This window comes from Carettochelys insculpta, chromosome 5 (genome assembly GCF_033958435.1).
Source record: "Carettochelys insculpta isolate YL-2023 chromosome 5, ASM3395843v1, whole genome shotgun sequence".
NCBI lineage: Eukaryota > Metazoa > Chordata > Testudines > Carettochelyidae > Carettochelys > Carettochelys insculpta.
In genome coordinates this window covers 81,493,899-81,517,589 of record NC_134141.1, presented here as the reverse complement: position 1 = coordinate 81,517,589, position 23,691 = coordinate 81,493,899, and the positions used below count along the sequence as shown (strand labels likewise).

The 23,691-nt window shown below is 39.4% G+C and overlaps 1 long non-coding RNA gene across 2 annotated transcripts; it reads left to right on the top strand.

Moving 5' to 3' along the window:
- The first annotated feature begins 490 nt into the window (after positions 1-490).
- Positions 491-22,382, top strand: LOC142013670 (uncharacterized). Of its 2 annotated transcripts, none has more exons than XR_012645757.1 (3): positions 491-615; positions 17,831-17,948; positions 22,050-22,382. It is a non-coding gene; the product is annotated as an uncharacterized LOC142013670 (long non-coding RNA). The 2 variants fall into 2 exon arrangements; XR_012645758.1 differs by lacking the exon at positions 491-615 and adding an exon at positions 1,794-1,850.
- The last annotated feature ends 1,309 nt before the right edge of the window (positions 22,383-23,691 follow it).

Genomic DNA, 23,691 nt, shown 5'->3' with positions numbered 1-23,691 from the left:
GCAAATTAAGGAGGGAGAACACCAATGCATGTTGACTGATATATTTTTTTACACTGTGTATAAAGTATACAAATTAAATGTTGTGTGACAGTGTAATATGACTGACAGTTCAGATTCATGGACTGTATATTATGGAATTCATGATATGCTGAAATTAATAAACTACAATCCACTGATCCATAGTTTTACAGCAGCCTGTCTCAGTCTAAGGTCAAACTAAAAAAGTTTTCTGACAAGTGCTCTAGGTCTAATTCCCTGCTTTTGCTGTCAATTCAATGGTTAGTAAATAAGAATGATACTGTATAAGCAAGAAAATACTCCAAAAGGAAAATGTTAAAACTACTAATTAAAAACAAAAGTTATGGTAACCTAAGTGTCTTTAAGTTTTGCAATAATCCTTCCAGTACTTTTGCATCCCAAAAGGCTCCAGATGTGACCAGCCACTGCAAAATGGTGTGTTGTTTATCAGCATTCTACACTGCAAACTGGCACCTGTAATTTCACTCTCATTTTGCATCAGCAGAATTAAGATACCTAGAAAACCCTGGCAAGACAAGTTTCTGTGTATTAATGTATAAACAGAGATGGTAAAATGTCCAGTCTGCCACCCTCAAGGTGAGGTACAGAGCATCAGATTACTCTTCCTTTTCCACTAGTTGTATGTAGTATGATAGAACTGTTTCTTTTTGTAATATCTCAAGGGTAGGTGTCTCAAGTGAAAAGAGAAAATAAAAACCAGTGCTACTTGACAGCACTGTGTTATTAACAACTGATTTGCTTCTGCTCTTTCAAGGAACCCCACCCCACTTTTTATTTGTTAATGTGGGGGCCATAGGCATCTAGGCATGGGTACTCCCTTGTCCACCAACCGTCCTTCTAAAAGTCTAGGTAACAACTGTATTAAACACTGACTTAATCCTGCAATTTTTACTTGTATGAGTAATCCTGACTCATCAAGTAGTCCTATTGAAGTTACAGGATTGGGTTGAACATAAATGTAATTACTACTAGGTTTTATTTAAACAAAACAAAACAAAACAAAACAAAACTTTGCCTGCACGTACCAAACACTCACTATTTCTTGTTTTTCTGACCTATTTACATCTTCACTTTATCCTGGAACAGGAAGAGTTTTGCTGGGTTGCTTGTTTTTAAAAACTGACACCAGCTTCTTCACTTTGATTCACTGTTTTGAATATCACATGTGATGAACTCTTCAAAATAAGCCACACTGTACTGAAATATGTAGAAAGTCACCTCATCATTTATGAGATGTGCCAATTAATATGATAAAAATATAGCTATGTAAGATATTGTAAAATTCTTTTGCTCCTTGACTCTGCACTGTCTCACCTACTATTAATAATTAAATATGAGCATACATTAAAATAAACTCAAACCCAAACACCCATCATTTCAGGTGGGCAAAGAATTCTTAACACAACTATTTTGTGTATTGGTATTCTAATAGTGTGCATATGACCTGATCCTGAACTATTGAAGTCAGTTGGAGTTTTGTTACTGTGTTGGGTTTATGTACAGGCTGTATGCCTGATCAAAGCAGCCCACAGATTTGGTGCTGTTATCCTAGGTTCCACTGTGCTCCGTTAATGATTTGTAACTTATTTGCTACAGTTTGTGATATATTGGTATTGGGATGGGAATGGTTGAATGAGTTCTAGGCTCAGCATGTAAAATAAGCTGCCCAAGGTCACTTGAATCTTAAAAGCCTCTGTTTTTCTAATTTTTCTAAAAGGAGAATATATGGAAATTGCTCTTTTGGGCAAGTTCTGCAACTATCTCCCCACCTGATGGGTGCAATTTTGTGTGTAAGAGCAGAATGATTTCAGGTAATGTGGGTCTCTCATATGAATTACGCACACATCCTAGCTACAAATAGCATGAGGGCAGAATAAATATGTCCTTTATTGTACTTCACAGCTTAGATGGTATATGCTGCAGATGGGCATTTAAACATAATATGATTTGTATATTATGAATCTTTATTAACATCCTCCAACACACACACCAGGATACTATTAATATATGGCCAGGGTGCTTTTTGATTTTTTTAATTTTTTTTTCTGAATTTATTGAGGATCGTGAGAGTGATGCATTGCATTTTTTCATTAAAAATCCAAAAATCATTGCTGTTAATGGGAGGTTTTACAATGACTTGAATGGGCTTTACAGCAGACTCTATGTCCAGGATTTATAACTTGACAAATAAAGAGACCTCTTCTTGCAAACCCCTTCTCGTGTACAACACACACAGGTATACAGATTTACAGGACCAGGCCTTTAGTTTTTTGTTTTTTTAATTGTTTTTTGATTGTAGGAGCTCAAAATATCACTCAGAGCTAGTAAATATCTATTCTCCCATATCCCCCAATTCCTTTAACTTAACTAAAACCAAATAGATTTAAACCAATGGCTTGATTCTGTCATCAGAAAGATATGTGAGTTAGAATTGCTGTATATCTTGTAAAAACAGCCTTACACTTGCACATGCATGTGGAGAACTGTTACTGATTTTACAAGATACATGGGAATGTGTGCCTGCTTATCTAAGGAGAGAAGTGAGCTCAACGTTTACCAAAAATAAATAAATAAAATCCACCCTCTGGCTGAGACCTCGCCTGCCAAGTTTTAGCTGTGTGGGTTTTTTTGTTTTTGTTTTGTTTTTTGAGGCATGTACTCTAAGCTTGTGCACCGAGAAGTGAATATGCCCTTTGTTTAGATTTAGGATCAATTCCACTTTCATTTACATCACTAAAATCTTAGTAAGACTATGAATCAGGGTAAGAATATAGTCAAGGTCAAAGAGATTGGATGGGTCAAAGTAAGAGCAGAATTTGGCTCAATAGCAGAAAGTATAAACTAAGGACTGGACAAAGTGAAACACGTGATCAGAATTTAAATTATGAATTCAGTGAAGTTCAAATTCACATCAGGATCTGATCTTCATGACTGTGGCCTTATATCCATGAGGGCAGAACAAGAATACCACATTCTAACAGCCCTCAGCTTTGATCCCAAACTTCTTGTTTCTGGCCTATCTATAATCCCCCGAAGCTAGAAATAAAAATGTTGACTGACCTTTAAACCAAAAGAGCCAACTCAAACAATTTTAGCTTGTCTGAAAATCTTTGGTGGGTGACCTGAAAATCAAAGTTCAGTTAAAATATTTTTGATACAAAGGTGATAAACATTTTTGCACTATGAAGTATGACATTTTTACGTAAACTATTAATAAAACAAATTGGTTTTCCAGAAATACACAAATAAAAATGTTTTCTATTATTCTGCAAGAAAGCTAACACAATACTTGTACTATGGATGTGAAACTATTTCAAATTTTACACAACTGAGCCCAATCAAACTATATTTATGCATTGATTTCATTCTGAGTTTGGGTATTTAAGAGCTGCAGACCTGGGTGGAGTGTTTGAAATTGCACTTTTTTTTCTGAACTTAGCTGAAATATAATTTGAATGTACTTTTATTTCCTTAGAATTATACCTTGAGAAAGGAAGATTGCAGCTGGTCTCATATTGCTTGTACTTTAGTAAGGTTTAGCCTGTTGTTTCCTAGGTATTGGATCGTTCAGTTTCTAGGAACTCACTTTCTGCAAAGGGAGCTTCCATATTGTGAGCTCATGATACAGCACATGGTACAAAAGACATATACTGCTCTTCGTTTTTCTTTCACGGACACTTGTGTTGTTTTTGATTAGCCATTTTCCTTTAATAAAAATAAAAGTACTCAGACTAAAAGAACATAGTTTCTCAGTAAAACAGAAAAGCTAGCTGAAAAGCTGATAAAAGCCTTTAGGACCATAGCCTCTTATTGCTTACTCGTGGCATTGGCAGAAAGGGAGTCTTATGTGAGCAGGGCCTGCAGAATCAGGACTTCACCTATTTAGCTGTAATCATCTTATCTTTTTATTACTATTTTATGGGAGTACTTGCCTCAATATTACAAAATAAAATATCAGTCACTAAAACTGTAGTTTTTTTATTGGAAAATATTAAAACAAATAGTAATGCTATCATATATAAACTTTAATATCAACCTCCAAGAGGAAAATGATTTCTGATAATGAGTGGAAACATAACATGAGGAACATTTTGTCTAATAAATAATATTAATACTGAGATGATGCAAGTAGTGAGATTGCCTAATTTAATTTTGCTGGCAGAACACATAATGAGAATCTATGGAATATACAATATAAACCCATTGTCTTGTAAGCAAAGCTAACGTCTCCAAACTGCACGGCAGCAAGTCCATGATTTAATTGTGAAGCTCTTCCCTCACTGGCAGCATTAATTCCATATGCCACTGATGTTAATTAAGTTTATATTATAGAGACACAAACTTAACTGTTATTTCTTTTTCTTTAAAAAAAATGGGAACCCAGACACTGAAAAAATCCCAAAATCTTTACTTAAATTTTCAAAGCCATAAGAGAATATACATGGAGATTAAAGAATTATAAATAGATTTTAAATCCAAAATGTGACTTTAGATATGTGACAAGACATGAAGTCAATGTTCTGCTTTCTTTGAACTAGAATATTTTATAGTGTTTAATCTTTTTGTAACCTTCTATGGACCCAACAAAATCACAACATACAGCAACATTTGAAATAGATGGATTTTAACCTTATCCTGTGCAAGCAGCAGAGTCAAGCAGGACCAATCATATATGGTCCTGCCATTGGGGCAGGGGGCTGGACTTGATTGCCTCTCGAAGTCCCTTCCAGTCCTATGCTTCTACGATTTAAGACCTGTCCCCCATGACTAGTATGTACAATGTGCCAGCTTTGGTGGTTTCTGACAGGATGAAAAAGGATATCTATGTCTGTAATCTACTCTCCAGTCAAAACAAAAAAGCAGTCAAGTAGCACTTTAAAGACTAACAAAATAATTTATTAGGTGAGCTTTCGTGGGACAGACCCACTTCTTCAGACCATAGCCACACCAGAACAGACTCAATATTTAAGGCACAGAGAACAAAAACAGTAGAACTGGGATGCAAATTTTCTGGGACATTATAGGGGCTTTTTGGCATACTTGGCTTAATCTAATTCTTGACCTCCCCCCACCGCCCCTCTGCTCTCTGATTTGCTCACCTTGATCATTTTTTTTCTGATTTGTCAACCTTGATTACTATTTTCGGTTCTCTGTGCCTTAAATCTTGAGTCTGTTCTGGTATGGCTATGGTCTGAAGAAGTGGGTCAGTCCCACGAAAGCTCACCTAATAAATTATTTTGTTCGTCTTTAAAGTGCTACTTGACTGCTTTTTTGTTTTGATAGTATATAGACTAACACGGCTCCTTCTCTGTTACTACTCTCCAGTGTTTAGAGCGGACTGAAAAAGTGCATTGGAGGGAGGAGGGGAAGGATTTACCTGAAAGCATCAGCTTCCATAAGCTAGTCCATGTCTATACTAGAAAAATAACTTCAAAATACAGCTTTGAAGTAACAGACTTCAAAGTCGAGCATCTACACACACTATACTTTGAAGTTAAACTTAGAATTATGGCTCTACTCCATACCTGGGAATGGAGTAAGGACTTCGAAGTTGGGCTCCCTTACTTCGAAGTTAACTTTGAAGTAAGGGAAAATGTGTGTAGACTCTGCAGGCTACTTCAAAGTAATGCCTAACTTTGAAGTTAGTTCCTAGAGTAGAGGCACCCCTACTGCTTAAAGTATGCCCCTTTGCAAACCAGCTTAAATTTGCTGTCTCCCCACCTCCACCCCTTTCTTTCTTGAGCTTTTTGGGTGTTTTTCATTTGTATGTTTTTGGGGTGGGGGAAGACAGGGGATGATGGTTGTTTTGGCCTGCTCTGCACTTTAGGCACTGGTGCTCCCTGATTGAGTGATACTATAGTAAAATATCAATTCGACAACCAATGTAAATACTCATATTTATGAGTTCAGAATGGACTTCCCACAAATATTCTACAATATTTGCTTAAAACCTACTGTTTCTATAAATATTTCTATCAGTAAACTTATTAAAATATTTACAGAAAACAAATAAAGGGAGCATACACAAAGCCAAATCAATTTCAACTTTCTGCCCTCCTGTGGAAACATTTTTTAGTATGTTTCTGTGGAGCTCTACCAAGTAATGTGAGTTCCACTGCATGAGACTCAGGGTATGCCCATACTTTCTGGAAGATTGACTTGACTGTGGTTTATCTTCTGGGGTTTGATTTAGCATGCCTAGTGGAGACATGATAAATCAAACCATCAGGGTGCTACCGTTGATCCTGGTACTTCTGACTGTCTCAAGGAGTAAGGGAGGCCGATGGCAGAGTTTCTCCCATTAATCTCCCACTGTGAGGACATCCAGAAAATTCGATCCACAATACTTCGCCTCTGGCTACGCAATTGTCTTAGCTGAAGTTGTGTATCTGAAATCTACTTTTCCCAGATGGTGTTTTCCTGGCCTCAGTTATATACCAACAAATGCATATTAGAAACCTGCAAACGTTACTCAAAATGGCTTTTCTGTATAAAATTACACACACAAAAACTACCTCAAAAGAACATTATGAAGGCTGCAAAGTTGAACATTTGAAAGCTAGGAAATGCCATGATTAAAGTAACCTGTGTACCTTAATTTGGCTCCTTTGTGCTTATACATTATGATACTGTCTAATTACACAACCAGATACTACTATTTCCACAAGACCCCCTGTTTCAGTCAAATGCACAGAATGGCTTATGGTCACTTAATGGGTTGCTATTTGATAGTTTATTTCACCCCCATTGTTTAATGTATGCCCCTGGGCCTTATGTACTGCTCACTATTCAAACCTTGCTTTCAAGCCAGAATTATTCATTTCTATAGGTGCTTTTCTATGATCTCATCCCTGTAGTATCTGAATGCTTCAAACATAAATTAATTAATGTTTGCAACTCCCCTGTGAGGTGATGGGGTGGTATTGTCATCATTATGCAGATAGCAAACTCAGGCACAGAGAAATTAAGTTCAAAAGCGTCCACTAAATGTGGGTGCCCAGCATGAGGTGCTAACTTTATATGTTCAAATCACCGCTCCTACTGACTTCATTCTCACTCAGGTTGGGCAACTTGAAAAAAGAGGAATTAATGACCACCTGAGAAAAAAATTAAGTTTAAGGAATTTAACTAGGAAGTCTGAGGCAGAGAGAGGGATAGAATCAAATTACAGGCAGAATTCACCTGTTAACTATGAGAACTTCCTTACTTGTCCAGCAATCCCACACGTTCCATTTCTGCTTTATGTGCTGATGATGGCCCTTGTCAGCACCACCAGACTTTGAGACCTACTGGATTACAGTCAGAGGAACTGGGCAGATCCCTGTGCATTTAGCCAGTGCCTGGGACTATCTACCCCGTGTCCTCCATTGTGAGCTCCTGGATATAATAGCAGCTTGCCTCCTGCTTCTCTTGTTTTCCTTGAACAAGTCCTTCAAGAGAGTGCTCCTCACCTGCCTTTCATCTCACGCTCTTCTAAACTTGTCATCAAGCCCCTGCCCATGAACCTCCATGGCCACCCACCATGAAATCTATGTCTAGTAAACCATCAATTTAACAGATCCTGATATAACGAACTTTGGAAATAATGAATGCTGTCTGCCAGCCTCCTCTCACCCCACAAATAAATGCCAGCAACTCACCAGAGCTGCCGGAGCTGGAGCTACTGGAGCTATCAGGGCTGGAAGAACCGCCGGAGTGGCTGGGATTGCTGTCGCAGCTGCAGCCTCAGGAGTGGCTGGGGCTGCCACTGTGGCTGGGGCCACCAGGCCCGCCAGAGCCTAGCTGTCTCTCCCAAGCCTGCTGCGTTCCTCCCAGGTCTCAGACAGAGTGCTCCCTAGCGCACCTTGCAAGGTGCCACCAGTCCTGCAGACTCGGATATAAAAGACTTTTGGATTTAACGGACACCCCTTCTCCACTATTAGTCCATTAAATAGAGGGTTTACTGTAATCTGAACAACATGCTACTGGTCCACCTTTGAACTATGCTCAAAAAATATCTGTATGCACTCAGCTTCACACCATCCACCTCTTCACCCTTGTGTCCCACCCAAACACCAAGAGGTGGGACCTGCAGCCAAATGAAGAAGGCAAGAAAAATGGGTGAACCAGTCTGTATGCACAGTACTACTCTAGTTCCAGACCTTGCCGGGCACATCAGTAGGTTGCTCCTTCATGGAGCCAAGAGTGCAGGGTGTACCTGGCATAGTTCAAACTCCTCCATCACCTTTCTCTTATCTGCCAAGATCTCCCTCTTGCTACCAATCTATGTAGAGTATGTCAGGAAGTAGCCACTGTTCTGGAGGAGCCAGAACCTCTTACTGGGGTTCTTACTGCACTTCTTACACTTGCACACTTTTGAAAAGCAGGGTTCTCTGCTTCATGTCCCTCTCGATCATTGATTTTTAGACTTTGATATCACTCTTGCTTCTGTTTTTCTACCACATACTAAACTGCAGCCTGGGCTGCCATGCCTAATACTTGCGTCTCCTCAGGTTCACTCCTTATGCCTTATTTCTGGACACTACCAAATTCATCACCAAAAAAACACATCACAAAACCATGAAATCTGATATTCTATGTGCATTTACCCAATACCATAGATTTCATAGGGTGGATCAGCACTTCTCAAATGGGGGTGCTGATGTAAACGGAGTCAAGAGGTGGACAGGTGACAAATTTTAAGGGGTTGTGGTACTCCCAACCTTACAGCTGAACTGCCTTCAGAGCTGGGCAGGCAGAGAGTGATGGCTGTGGGTCTCCAGGCACTCAGATCAGAAGGTAGTGCCTGGCCAGCAGCAGCAGCACAGGATAGCATAATACAGTATTGCCTTCTTACATCTGCATAATGCCACCCTTACTTCTGAGCTGCTGTCTTCATAGCTGGATGGTCAGAGAATGAAGGCTGCTGACTGAAGGCCTAGCTCTGCTGGCAGCTATGCAGAAGTAAAGACAGCAATACCATACCATGCCACCCTTACTTCTGTGCTGCTGCTTGTGTCAACTTTGCCTTCAAAGCAGTACTCCCAGCCAAAACTGCCAGGGTCCAGCTGCCCAGCAATGAAGACAGTGCCACTGACAACAACAGTACAGAAGTAAGGGTAGCAGTACTGCTTCTTCTTGGCAGTCACTCGATAACAGGTAGGATGTCTTCCTGCCAAACCTCCTATTTGTGAGTCCGTTGATGGCTGACCAGCCCGATTTTGGAACCACAGGTCTTGTCACAGAAGGGTTTCATCATTCTTTTATCCTTCTCCGCCTCTCCTCATCTGCACCATTATCATGAACCTGAGAGCAATGCCATAAGGAGAGGCAAGATCAAGGGGGAGGGACCAGATGAAGAACTATCCTGAAAGTCCTTAATGGCAGAACAGGTGAAGGACAGAAAGAGTAATGCTACAATGGCTGTGATGGCAGATGAAGGCTGCAGCAGACAGGAGATTCCCAGTCATCATGGATCTCACGCCATTGGACCTATCCCTCAAAGACTGTCTGGTGCCTGCTATGCAACAGTCCCCATAGCTTAAAAGAAGTCACACACAGGCATCTTTCTATGAAGTACTCTAACCCCCTTGCAATAACCTTGAGACCCCCTTACAATTTCTTTTTGGGTCAGAACTTTACAGCTTCTTTTTGGGTCAGAATCCTTACAGTTACAACCCTGTGAATTTCAGATGTAAATAGCTAAAATAATTAAGTTTACAATTTTTAAAATCCTAGGACCATGAAAATCGACCAAAATGGACTGTGAATTTGGTAGAGCCCTAGTTATGTCTCACTTGTCATAGGATGCCTCTAGCAGTACAGTACCTTCTAGTGCTATGCTAAAATACTAATTGAAAAGGCAAACAACCATTTACCAAATCAACAGTGCCATCTTCTGCTATATATATATATATTTTTTTTTTTTTACTGTGATCTTGACCAAGCCCTATCTTACTGACTATGTAATCTGATATCTACTATTTTTTTCTTTCAGTGAATCTTTATTTTTGGGTCACTTTCAGAAAAAAACCCCACATTGTTGGCTTCCATCCTACAGAAGTCTCTGAGCAGCCATGGAAATCTCTGATTTTGAGACGTTTGTGGCCTGGAAGCCAAACCTGTTTTTTACTCGCTCAAACCTCAATTAGCTCTTTGTTTATTTTGATTAACTTTTTCGTATTAATGGATATTTACTGAATAAATGCTGGAGGAAAACAAATATTTGTCCTGAGTCCTTTTCTTTTCCATTGAATTTGGTGATACATTTTTGAAGCACATGTTTCCTCCATCCTCCCTCTAACAGTGACATGCATATTCTGTATTTCTCCATGCTCACTTGGCAGAAGTAAAACAATTTCCTTCTCCCACCCCTCCTATCTTTGACTAAGAGCAGTTAAATGAATTTTCACACTTCACTCAGTTGCAAAAAAAAAAAAAGAATTACAGGCATATTGAGAACATTAGATTCAATTTGCTTGCAGGATAATATATTTTTGGTAAGAAATAAAATTTACAGTATATAAAAATTAGCTTTGTAAATGAAGAATAGCAGAATATAGGAACATTAAATATATTCAACTTTAAACATACATTTGAAAAGACAGAGAATGTCCAGTGCAATAGCATTGAAAGACAAAGGGAAAGGACTCCTTAGTACATGGCTGAATGCGCCACGCCAGGATCAAATAGGGAAATACGGATAGATCAAAGCTGGTTCAATGCAAGGCAAGGCATAACCTAACACTCACCTCAGTTTACACAAAGATCCCCATGATGTGGGGCAGATTTATCTGTATCACTCCACTCTCCAGCTGTTAGGAGAAATGCACCATAAATTAAAAACATCAAAGTATGCTTTGTGGTGCACCAGATCACTATAGCCTTTTTAACATACTGCGGAAATCCTACAAGCCCATAATGGAGTCTGTTCTGCTCAAGGTGAATTTGAGCACAACTGTTCTGCATGCGGAAAAGAGAATGGAACTTAAAAGAAAAAGTGTAATAATTTTACATATCAAATTTGATTTAACTAACCAGCACCAATTATCTTGGACATTCTTTACCTAATTTTCAATCTGTATACTAAGCAGTTAATATTTGTACATTCAGCTGTGGAAATGAAATCTCAGGGCAGCATAACGCAAATGAAATGAGATATTTAACATTGGTGCACTCACGCTGTGTAAAGACACCTACCAAAAGCCTTCCTCTTGTCTCTAAAATCTGTGCAGGTGCATGCAGAGCAATAGAGACATTGACTTTCTATGGAGAATTAATACTTCACAATAGATGAAACCTCATTGTGACCGATGAGACAATATTCTGTACAGACCTTACGGAATTAAGTTTAAGTATTTTATGAGTTTACTGTATTGAAAATGCAAATGTTCAGGGACTGCACGAAATCCCCAGGGCAGAGAGGGACCACAGACCTCCAGGAACTAAAAACAGTGGGGAGTGGTTATGCAAATTCACTTACATTTTAACACCTCCAGAAAGGTGTCAGCCCTTAGAGAAAGGCACACATACAGTGGTTCATACTGCATTTTCCAGTGACCAACAGACAAAGAAAGGACTTTTGGATAAATAGCCTAAGTCAGTGGTTCCCAACCCTTTCGCTAGTATAGACCCCAATCATCCACCCACACTTTCACAGATCACATTAATACCCTGAAACTGTTCACGGATCCCATCAAAGCCAATTCTAGACACTATATACACTTCATTAAACAAAAAGGGAAATCATTACATAGATTTTTTGGACAGCAAGTAATAACATTATTGGAAAATATTTAATTAGAAAAAATAATTGATTGTAACTTTACAATGTTTTTAGAACTTCTTTTCTATTGTACATTTTATTTATCTTTTTTTTTTTAACATGGAGTCCCTGCAGTACCTTTGCATTCCCCAGGTTGGGAATCACTGGTCTCAATTAAAACTGACTCTGAATCTTCTTTCTGATCCAGCAACCAGGCAGGTCCTCTTAGGGAAGGGTTTGTGGCCCTCTAAGACTGAATTCTCATTCTGACCAGAAGGAATGATAAAGTGGTAACCACTGGGAAACCCCTGGGTGGGGATTGAACCAGAGCACTTGATGAAGTGATTTCTAGTAAGCTTATGTAGGTTTGTCTATTATTTTTAATGTTTTCAGTGCAAGGCTGTGTAGTAACATGATACAGTACCATCTCTGAGGACAGAAGCAAAGCAGGCCTGCTGAGGTAGTCTGTCTTTTGGGAATACAACAATATAGCCCTGGAACTGTACAGCCTGGAAATACCCCAGTCAAGAGAGAGACACATAACTGCACCCAAGAATGGTCAAGGCTGAGTAGCCTGGAGCTGGGAGTGATTGCTGGCATTGAATTACAGAGAGGCAATACAGGGTACAATTACCTGGAATTGTTACACTCAGCCCAGCTTTAGTTTTCCATCAACACTTAGATGAGGTTGCTAAAGAGCATCTTTCTAAAGAACTAGATAAACATGGCTATAACAAAACTTATTTCATAAAGAAATGCAACATGGCACTTCAATATATGTTTCACGTATGTGACAAAAACTAATGATGTTATATCTGAAACTTAATAGTATTTTATATTTTCATACTACAGTTATCTTGATAACCCACAAATGCCCCAATCCAGAAAAAAACAAAGGACACAATTACAGCCTACAGAGCCTTTACAGCTGAATACAGCAGTTTATGATGAACTAGTAATACAAAAACTGACTATCAAAATGCTGAAATTAAATACTGAACAATTTTAATACCAAATTATCTCCTTCATCGAAAATACCTAGCGTCATCCATGAAAACGTTAACATTCCTAACCAGTCCTTTCATATTAAACATCTCCTGTGCATTGTATTTCTAATGTACCTTCTTGTTACACAGTCTGTTTTCCCAGCTGATATATGAAATTGTCTGAAAAAACACAATGATGTAGATAGTCTCAGAGGAGTAGGTGTGTTAGTCCACAGGTTTACAAATAACAAGCAATCTTGTAGCACCTTCACGACTACCAAATTTGTCAGTCTTAAAGGTGCAACACAACTGCATAGTATTTATGACTTTGATGCAGTCCAAGAGTCAACGAATACTGGGATGGAGATTTGATATGTATGTGTGTATGTATTCATTAGCTCTTGTATTCCCTCATCACATATTAAATGCGTCTTTGTATATATCGTTTGTTAATTGTCTAGGATCAGAAACCCAAGAAGTTTTTTAAGGGTATGTGGAACTACCCTTGGGCTAGAGTGATTAGGTGAAAGTGGAAAAATGCAGTAAAGCCATCATCTGTGGGGTTTTTTACACTTTCTCTGAAGATCTATATTGCTGCCTAGTCTATTACTGTACGTCTCTGTGGAACAAACTCGCTTTGGCCTAGAGGAGTGGATTGACTTATTTGCCTTAATTCACTCGTGGCTCCTGTTGTTCTCGGTCAGTTATTAATAAGTGAGCTTCCCTCCTCCCCTTCCTAGATAGAAGACAACAAATTGAGCTGCTTACAGAGCCTTTCTCCTGTTTGTGGTACACAAGAGATTCTTCAAAACAAACAAACAAAACCCAAATGGACCAAAAGGTCCTTTTACTGCTCCTTCCCTGACACAGGAAAACATTAGAGGAAAATCAAAAAAGCAAAAGGTGGTCAGTCTTCTAGGTAGTCTTTTGGTTACCCTTTTGAGGTTTGGCTTAGCTACAGGTATGTCTTTAATCAGGGTTAGGATCTGTCTTCCACCACCTCATTTTGGTCATCTCCTGCTTTACACCTGGTCCATACAATTGCACAGGTGGCAAGTGCAGCAACTGTACCTCAGAGACAGATCAACAAAGAGGAAGAAGAGAGCAGTCTTCTGCTGCACTACTATCCCTTCTCGTAGGGGGCTTTCCCTTTCTCAGATTCCTCCTTCCAGACAGTACGAACCTTACAAGTGTCTGATTAATGCTAGCAGAGCCTAGAAGAGCTCCTTAGCCACCTCTTTATTAGAGTGAGGGTGTGCCCTCGCACAAAGAGCAACAGAGGATTAATGGAAACAAGAGATGTGGCTAGTCTAGTATTTAGTCTTTCAACGAAACCTGTATAATGCTAGCTCAAAAATGGTACTTGTACCCAATGGTTTACAAAAATAGTACTTTTCCTAACAGCTTTTTCAATCATAATTGGATGGAACAACACTTATTTTTGATTATAGGACACTTACCTCTGTAGTTACACTGACTAATAAGCTATATGTGCAATGGATTATTGTGACTAACTCCACAGGTTCTTGTTAATTCTATGAGTAAGTACTGGGTTCAGCAATTAGGCCAAAGAAGTTTCAGGTCAAGCCAATGCAGTCCTTTACATACAGAAGATCCCAGTCTGAAGGGTCCATTTAACCCTGAATTTCCTGATGAGACATTGTACATTTTCACTCTATTGGACTGATCCTGGAGACTTGAGTGCTTTACAGGTTTCTCTAGCAAACTTTCCATCCAATTCATTAATGTAAGAAACTGAACTGAGCACTACTTGATCAAGGGAAAGATCACCAACACATGGGGTAACTGAAGGAAAGAGAATAGAAGATTAAAAAAAGAAATAGACCCTCCAGGTTCTGCCATCTTGAAAGCAGGCAATTTAGGATCACCTTTAACTCATATGCCTCCGGAACTCAATAGTTTGTGCCTCCTGAAATCTGAAAATTAGTGAGGGGCAAGAATCACAACTCTGTATCAAATTTCTCAACTCTGCAATGGGTTGAACAACATCTTCCTCCCATGATTGAATTTAAAAAATCTCAGCACAACACAACTGAATTTGGGAGTTGAATTCATGATCAAAATCTATTTTCAGAAATGTATACTGTTTGAATTCAGACCATTACAGAAATGGGTCTGACCTGTGAACAGATGGACAGATCCTCAAGTAGGATCAGTCACATCAAGGAAGTGATTCAGGGCTTAATATCCAGGTGAAGAATGGATGGAGCAAAGGTAGGACAACTAGAATGAACTCACAAAATGAAATGTTGTTTCAAAACTTCAATCAGAATATATACAAAGCTGAATATTTACAAATAAAATTAAGAGAAACAACAAAAAGGATACAAATATAATACTATAATGGATACTTGCAGATTATATGTGTAGAGAATAGAGGGAAATCTCACCCTTATTGTAAATATGATGGATCATTCACAATAGGTGTTGGAAGTAGAGATACCCATGTGAAAAGTAGTTATCACTACTGGATAAAAACCTGTCCTTACTAAAGAAGAGCGAGGGAACACCATCTCTGCAGTAGGACTTCAAATGATGATTCTGGAACAGTGTACAGAGGCTCTGAGTAATGGGAAAGGAAAAAAAACCTATCTGGAAGTGCATGTTACTACTGTTCCAAAATCAGCAGCACATAGAATAATAGAAGATTAAGGTTGAAATAGACCTCAGGATGTCCATTTAGTCCAACCCCTGCTCCAAGCAGGACCAATCCCACCTAAATCATTCCAGCCAGGGCTTTGTCAAGCCTAGCCTTATAAACCTTAAGAATGGAATTTTCACAATCTCCCTAGGCAACTGACTCCAGTGCTTCAGCACCTCCTAGTGATATAATTTTTCCTAATCTCCAGCTAGACTTTCCCCACTGCAATTTGAGATTATTGCTTCTTATTCTGCCATCTGCCACCCCCGAGAATAACCTAGCTCCATTCTCTTTGGAACTCCCCCTTCAGATATTTGAAGACAGCTCTCAATTCCCACCCCCTCCTTTCTTTTCTTCTGCAGACTAAATAAGCCCAGCTACTTCAGCCTCTCTGAATAAATCATGTGCCCCAGACCCCTAATCTTTTTGTTGCCCTCCATTGGACTCTGTAGATTGTCCACTTTTCCGCACTGGGAAGTCCCAAACTGGATGCAGTACTGCAGATGTGATCTCAGCAGTGCCAAATAGAGGGGAATAATCACTTTCCTTGCTCTGCTGGCAACAGTCCTACTAATGCAGCAAATATGCCATCACCCTTCTTGGCAACAAGGGCACACTATTGACTCATATCCATCTACTTGTCAGCTGTATTTTCTGGTCCTTTTCTGCAGAACTGCCACTTAGCCAGTTGTACCCAGCATGTAGCAGTGCCTGGGATTCTTCCATACTACGTATAGGACTCTCCACAAGAACTTGTTGAATGCCATTGGATTTCTTTTGGACTGGTATGGACAATAAGTGGCCTACAGACTGGACATGGTTCACCATGGCTTGCCACTGGTTGGCTGCCATACACTTTATTCACCTGAGCATCTGTCAATATGGCAAATTGCAGTTCGTACTGGCTGTGATTTGCTGTTCCCAGCCAATGGAATCTGTGATAAGCCATGCTTGAGGTGCTCAGGTAAATAGTGTGGCAGACCACCAGGGACTAACCCTGGCAAACCACATTCAGCCCATGAGCCTCTTATTACTCACCCATGTTTAGACCAATCTTCCAATTTGTCTAGGTCACTCTGGACCCTGTCCATACCTGCCATCATATCTATCTCTCCCTCCCGCTTAGTGTCATACTGAATTTGCTGAGGGTGCAATCCATCCCATCATCAAGATCATTAATGAGGATGTTCAACAAAACTAGCCCCAGGACTGACCCCAGGGGCACTCCATTTGATACTGGTTGCCATCTTGACATTGAGCCATTGATCATACTACCCGTTGAGCCCAGTGATCAGAACAATTTTCTATCCACCATATAGTCCATTCATCCAAACCATATTTCTTCAATTTGCTTACAAGAATACTGCTGGAGACTTTTTCAAAAACTATCACAAATATCATGTCCACTGAACCAGTTATCTCATCATAGGTGGCAATTAGGTTAGTCAAGTAGACTTGCCCTAGGTGAATTCATGCTAACTGTTCATGCCTTCTGCCGCTCTGTTTCAAAAATGGATTCCTTGAGGATGTGCTCCATGATTTTTCTGGAGACTGAGATAAGTCTGACCAGATTCTCCTTCCCTTTTTTTAAAAGAAGGGTACTGCATTTGGTTTTTTTTCCCCCAGTTATCTGGGATTTCTCCTGAACACCCCCTTTTAGCATGTGTTGCTGACCACAGTATATGGTAAGGGGACTTTGGGCATGACCATACTTCCAGGTTGGAATACTACAGCTTTTGAGACTATGATACAGCAGAGGACAAGTTAAATGGATTGCTACTGTGAGTGTACTTTCTGCTATTATCCCATTTGATTGCTGAGTAGATGAGGGTAGAAGGGTTTTCTGCATTCTTTTCTAAAAGCACAACTGTGCTACAGAGGGAAAATTTAAACCAGTGTAAAAAAATTGAACTTTTGAAACTAAGTTGGTTCCTGTAATTAAGTTTATACTTTTGAATTAATAAAGTTATAGCAAATCGCAAAAGACATTTTTTGTTTACCTGTATGAAGATCATAAATACCATGTGACATCTTGGTCACAAGTAAAATCTGAACTCTAAGCACAAACTGAAGGAAAAGTACCTTGTTAAAGAAATTTCAGCTTCTGGTAGTCTAGATGATGATCCAGACCAACCATCCAGAAAGGCCAAATTATCCACAACAGTGACTGTTTGTCAATAAAGAGGTCTTTCCCACTGAAAAGCATAGAGTTACACTAAACTTGTTAGATTTTTAATGAAAGAAACTACACCTAATAATTTCACTATGGATTTATATAGCACTGTGAGGATGGAAAGAAGATAATATTTGATATTATAAAAGCTACTGCATTTAAAAATTCCTATTGCCGTATGCTTTGGTATTATAATGAAAACTCTTTTCATTTTCTCCCTTCACCAGTGTTGCCATATGGCTCACCTCTGAAGTCTTTATCCAGTCCCCACTCTGTCAAAAATTCCATAGACAGAAGTTATCCAGCAATGGCTTGTCTGACAGAAAAGGAGGAAAACAAGAACAGGTATACTGTGTAAATACTCTGGCCTTATCATTTTTCCATAATCTAAGTCAATGGGAGTTTTGCCTAATTTGGATTGGGCTCCCAAAAGGGGGACAATAGTCATATAGAAAGTAATCATATAATGAGATATAACTAGGAGTAATGGGATGAGATTAAGATAGGGAAAATGTAGGCTGAATATCATTAAAATCTTCCTGACAGTGTGCTCTATTATATTAGGGAATAATTTCATTGACTTCAGTGGGAGAATTGACTGAGTAAAATCTGAGTGATGACTGAAGAACTGTGGGCCTTGACTGAAAGCCCACTTATGTCAGTGGGCGTCTTCCCATTGAGTTTGGATCAGGCCTATGCTGAACACTCTAGGTATCTCACTGAAAATGGTTTAGAAACCGAAATCCTGATGAGAAATTAATCAGAGCATAAACTATTTCCCACCATTTCTGTATACTGTGTAAGTAGGTGTGTTAGATAGATACTGATAATACATATCAACAGTTGTTGGTGATTTGTGCATGTTGTTGAGCCCACAGGTTTTTTGTAAACCAGCGTGATTAAATGTACATTAATATTGACTCCATTGTGCTGTGAAAAAATATTCAGCTAAAAATGAAATTCCTTAACAGCTGACACACTTTTGTATTCCACTAGGTAGTCTTTAGAATTTATTTCAGTACTTTGCACTGCTGTTCAGCTTAGTGCCGTATGTTTCTATTATCAGCAATAAGCTGGCAGTTACTCCTGTGAAGGTTGCTGTTTCCCAGTGAAACTTCCATCTGCTTATTGGCCAAGTCATTGACAAGGTTGCCTGTAGTTCATCAATATTTGCTCACTCTAAATGAGGCTGTAGTCAGTGAGGAGTAGTTTTGGAGACCTGTAGCATTCATATGAGAATGATTTAGCTAGACTAAGTAAAACAAAACTGCATTTGTTTAACTGAATTGATTAAAACCCCAAAAGTGTGGGGGAGCAAACTGGCTCCAGAGTGAACTCTTGTTGTTCAAAAGAACAGTCATACTGGGCCAGAACAAAGGTCCATCCTCTTTTCATAGTGGCCAATACCTCAGAGAGAATGAATAAAACAGGTAATCACTGTGTGATCTCTCCGCTGTTGCTCATTCCCAGTCCTTACAAACAGAGGTTAGGGACACGGTCCTTTCCCATCCTGGCTAATAGCCACTGATGGACCTATCATTCAGGAATTTATCTAACCCTTTTTTGAACCCTTTTACACCCTGGTCTTCGCAACACCTTTTGTGGGGAGTCCCACAGATTGACTCTGAAGAATGTGAAGAAATACTTCCTTTTCTTTGTTTTAAACCTGCTGCCTATTAAAACCAACATCATCTAACATCACAAACTTAGACAGCTCCCTCATTGGCTGGAGTATAATGAAAATGAAGCTGCTCTGTAATTTAATGCTGACCCGGTTATTGGGCTATTTTCCGTATGAATATATTGGTGTAATGCATCAAGAGACTGCCTGGGGGTAAAAGGAAAAAAAAAGAGCAACGGAAATAATGACTCAAGATAAGCCCCTCTCCACAAATACTAGAGAATTGTTAAAAGACCATGCTAAGATACCAGGTTTGAGTATTTTACCTTTGCTCCAACTATCTAACATAACTGGATGAAACCAGGATAGGACACAGTAATAAACAAAGGAGATCAAAAGAATGCTGGCAGCTTTAAAACAGGAACATTCTCTCAGTACATGGGGAGAGAAGAAAAGGAGCACCAACAGGACGGGGGTGGGGTGGGGGAGCAGCAAAGGGGACAGTTGTCCCAGGGCCTGGCATTTCAAAGGGACCTGGAGCTCCAGCCACCACCCCTGCTAGTTCGTCAGTGGCAACAGTGGAGCTCCAGGCCCCTTTGAAATGTCACAGCAGCAGTGTGCTGCCCCTCTCTCCCCAGCTCGGAGGGAGTGTGTGTGGGGAGCGTACAGCTGACTGCCCTAAGTCCCACCCTTTCTGTCCTTTGTCCTGCCTCTTCCAGGGCTGGGGAGCTGGGTCCCCCCTCCCGCTTTGCCTCCAGTGGCTGTTGGCCCCACTCACCATAGAAAAGGTGGAAGGGAACCAAATGGAGAGGGAGGCTTGGAAGAAATGAGGCCTCCCTTGTTTACCACCAACCAGGGGATTGTAAGACAGATATATGTGCAGCCTTTTGTTTTAAAACTTCTTTTTTCTAAATACTTTGTTTCTAATATTAAAAGAAGAAAAAACAGAACTTGATTTTAACAAGACTGACTGGTTACTGGATATCACAGGTTTCAGATTCCCAAAATGAAGAACCACAAGTGCCGAACTTAGACCCACTTGGATAAGAAAACAGTTGATACAGAGGACACTCCAGCCAGGGCCTGGTCTACAAATGGGAGAACTGCAAAATTCCACCCTGAAATAGATATAGGTTTATATCTGAAAGGCTGCCCTCAAAGAGGCCACGAAGTGGACAGTTAGCCATGAGCTCTGACCCATGGATAATTCATTTTTGACTATGCAGCCAAGTTGTCAAATATTTGTGCCACTGGAATAATGGCTGAAATGGCAGAATTGATGCCTTTTTCTCCACTCACCAATACTGTCACATTAAAAGATAACAGAAGTTTGTGTAATTCAGTTAAAAAGATGGGGAAAGTTCCTCGCTTACCATTTTTTTAATTTTCAAAAACAGTTGTTCTTCGAGGCTCCTTTAACATAATAACACTTCACCATAATACCATGCAGAACGCTACTGAGGAAATGTAAAACAATTGGAGGCTGCTCCTCAGACTATCTTGAAAGCTGGTGCTTGAAATGAGAGTTAAATATGATGACCATGTAGGAAGAAACCATGAAAAATGTGAAAATGTTTTGAAATATTAAAATTTATTAGCTAAACACTCCCTGGTATTATTGAAAACCCACAGATATTTAGATAAGATGGTGGCAAGAAGTGTGGAGACCTACTGGGGTCTTTCCACTTCTTGTGAAAGCATATTTACTACCAGATGTTTGTGAAAACCACGTGTATTTTGGTTCTATTAGAACACCGGCTATATGAGAATTTTGTCTTCTTATAAGCCCCATTCTTAAGCCCTTCCTCATGATCAAATATTAACAGAATTTTATTAACTAATTTAATTTTGCCTTTAGATAGAGACTAGAGTTGGATGCATCTCAGGGAAATTTCTCATACATTATATTTTTATATTCCTAGAAATTTCTAGAGCAGCAGAAGCCTTGCTTTTCAAGCAGAACCCCGTGAACTCAATGTAAAATATCAAAATAACATTTTAATGATACTGATAATTGTCATTTCTTATAAAAACAAAAACAAACCAAATTAATTTGGAGGAATATTTGTTTTCTTATCAGGGATAATGGAAACAAGATTTTTAAAATTTGCAGTGATGATCAGACATGCAATTGCTGCTGTCACTATTTTTCTGAGCTTTCAGTTTATGTCACCATGTATTACTCCACATTTACCAACAATTACGATACAGAAGCCACTGATATACTAGATATTTCATATATTATGTGCAGTAAAAGAGTGCTGTGACCCTGGTACCACTAACTGATTAGTCTCAACAAATGCTTATAGATAAATGGTGGAGGGTAGAATTTTCACATATATTTATGGCTAGTCCTACAGTTAAAACATTAAAGCACTGTCACGATACACCGTAAAGTGAAAATATGGCCACAGCAGCACTCTCTGGAAACCACCTCGGCCAGGAGGGTAGCTAACAGAGCTCCCTGCACTGGGAGCCCATTTACACTGGCACTGTGTACTTTTATAACTTGCTGCACTCAGGGGTGTGTTTTTTCACACTCCTGAACAAGAAAGTGGCAGCACAGTATAGAGGCCTGTGTAACTGAAGAGTCTACGTCCAGTGAAAGTCAATGGGCATTAGGTTCCCAAGAGAGTTAAGTACTATTGAAAATGGGGCTTAAGCTCCCAAGCGACCTGGATATTTATTTGAAATTTCATGCAACTACTGTTAGCTCACTATTTGAACTTCTGAGGGTATTTGATTAATAATGACATGCCCAAGGGTGAAATTAACGTTTGTAATCTGTACCATTTAAGACTCATTTAAACTTTATTTTTGTTAAGGGTCAGCCACAGAATCAGGGGAAAAGTGATATTGGATCCGTTCCAGGGTCCTCCATGGCGGCCAGCATTATATGTTACAAAGAAGGTGCAAAAACCTCACAATATACGGAGATGTGATGAGCTGCTCACCAGGAAGATTTCATCCTAATCCCTATTAGCTACAGCATGATTTAAACACTGAAGCATGAGGTTTTACAACTCTCCAACACACTTTGCTAGCTTTAACTATTATTGTTTTGAATATTCTTGTTATCCATGTAACACCCAGTCTCTCACTGAACTGTTAAATTCTTCATCTTAACAACATCATGTGGCAATAAGTCTTACTATGGCAATGAATACACCTTGTATCCAAAAAGCTATCTTTGTTGACTTTCTTAATGGTCGTTCCCTTGTTCTTACATATGAGACAGTGAGTGTGTGAATTCCTAATCTACTCTCAACAACTCCTAAGCATGACATTATCTTGCAGGGGGCAAGCAGACACTACAGTACACTGTAAGGAGAGGCACTCACCTCGTGAGCCCATCTGGCAGGTACATGTAATAGTTTACTTCTTCTCCCACACCTGGCACTCCATGTAGGTTGCTGACCTAACATGGTGGGTCTTCATCATCTTGGCCCTCTGGACAAATTACAAAGTCCAAATGAATCCCGTCCAGGACACTGAAGAGTCTCTCTGCCCTCACCAGAGCCTTTATCTTCATCTGTGGGCCTTTTAAATAGAACCATTTTCTCAAACTACTAACCAGGCCTTATCCTGTTTTGGGGCTTATGCCACTTCACCTGTGGGAACAGTAGCCATATATTGCTCACTTCACACTGTCACGCTAAGCCTTAGGACTGGGTCATTTCTTTTCATGACCTTCAGAGGATTTTAATTGTAATAGACCCAATTCTTCCTTCACTGACACTCCATGCAAGCCAATGGAGTTCTATGTTGTTTAAGCCATGGCAAAATTTGACCTTCCAGAGATTAATGCTTGAAAGCTGCTAGCACAAAAAAGACTGCAGTAAGATCAGAAAGTCAATACATACGAATTACAAATAGAATATTTGAAATAAGAAATCTCTAGATAGCTAGACTAAGGGTAACGGAGAAGTGGCCATGTTAGTCTGTACTCCAACAAATAAAAGCAGCAGAAATGTAGCACTTAAAAGACTAACAAAATAATTTATTTGGTGATGAGATAGTGGGTCTGTCCCACAAAAGCTCATCACCGAATAAATCATTTTGTTAGTCTTTAAAGTGCTACATTTTTGCTGCTTTGTTTTGTTAGACTAATGGTGTTAGTCCTTTTGTGATTGCAGAACATACAAAAACAAAGACTGGCGGAGAGGCCAGCTACAGAGATAGTGCAAATATTAAAGGCTACAGGTACTTCAGACTCATGAAGCTTAATAGGAGTTAGACTAACTGGAAGTTTATGCTTGGGAATGGAACTTGAATTCACACAGTTCTGAGGTACCATAGGTGAAATGCTGATTAAATGAATTCAATGAGAGTTTTGCCATTGACTTCAAAGTAGTCAGGATTTCTCCCGATAGCCTCCAAAAACACAAGAGCTAGTTCTCATTTGTATGGTGGGTGTAGCTAATCAAAATTATATCATTTTTAGCTAGCAAAAATCATGTATTAATT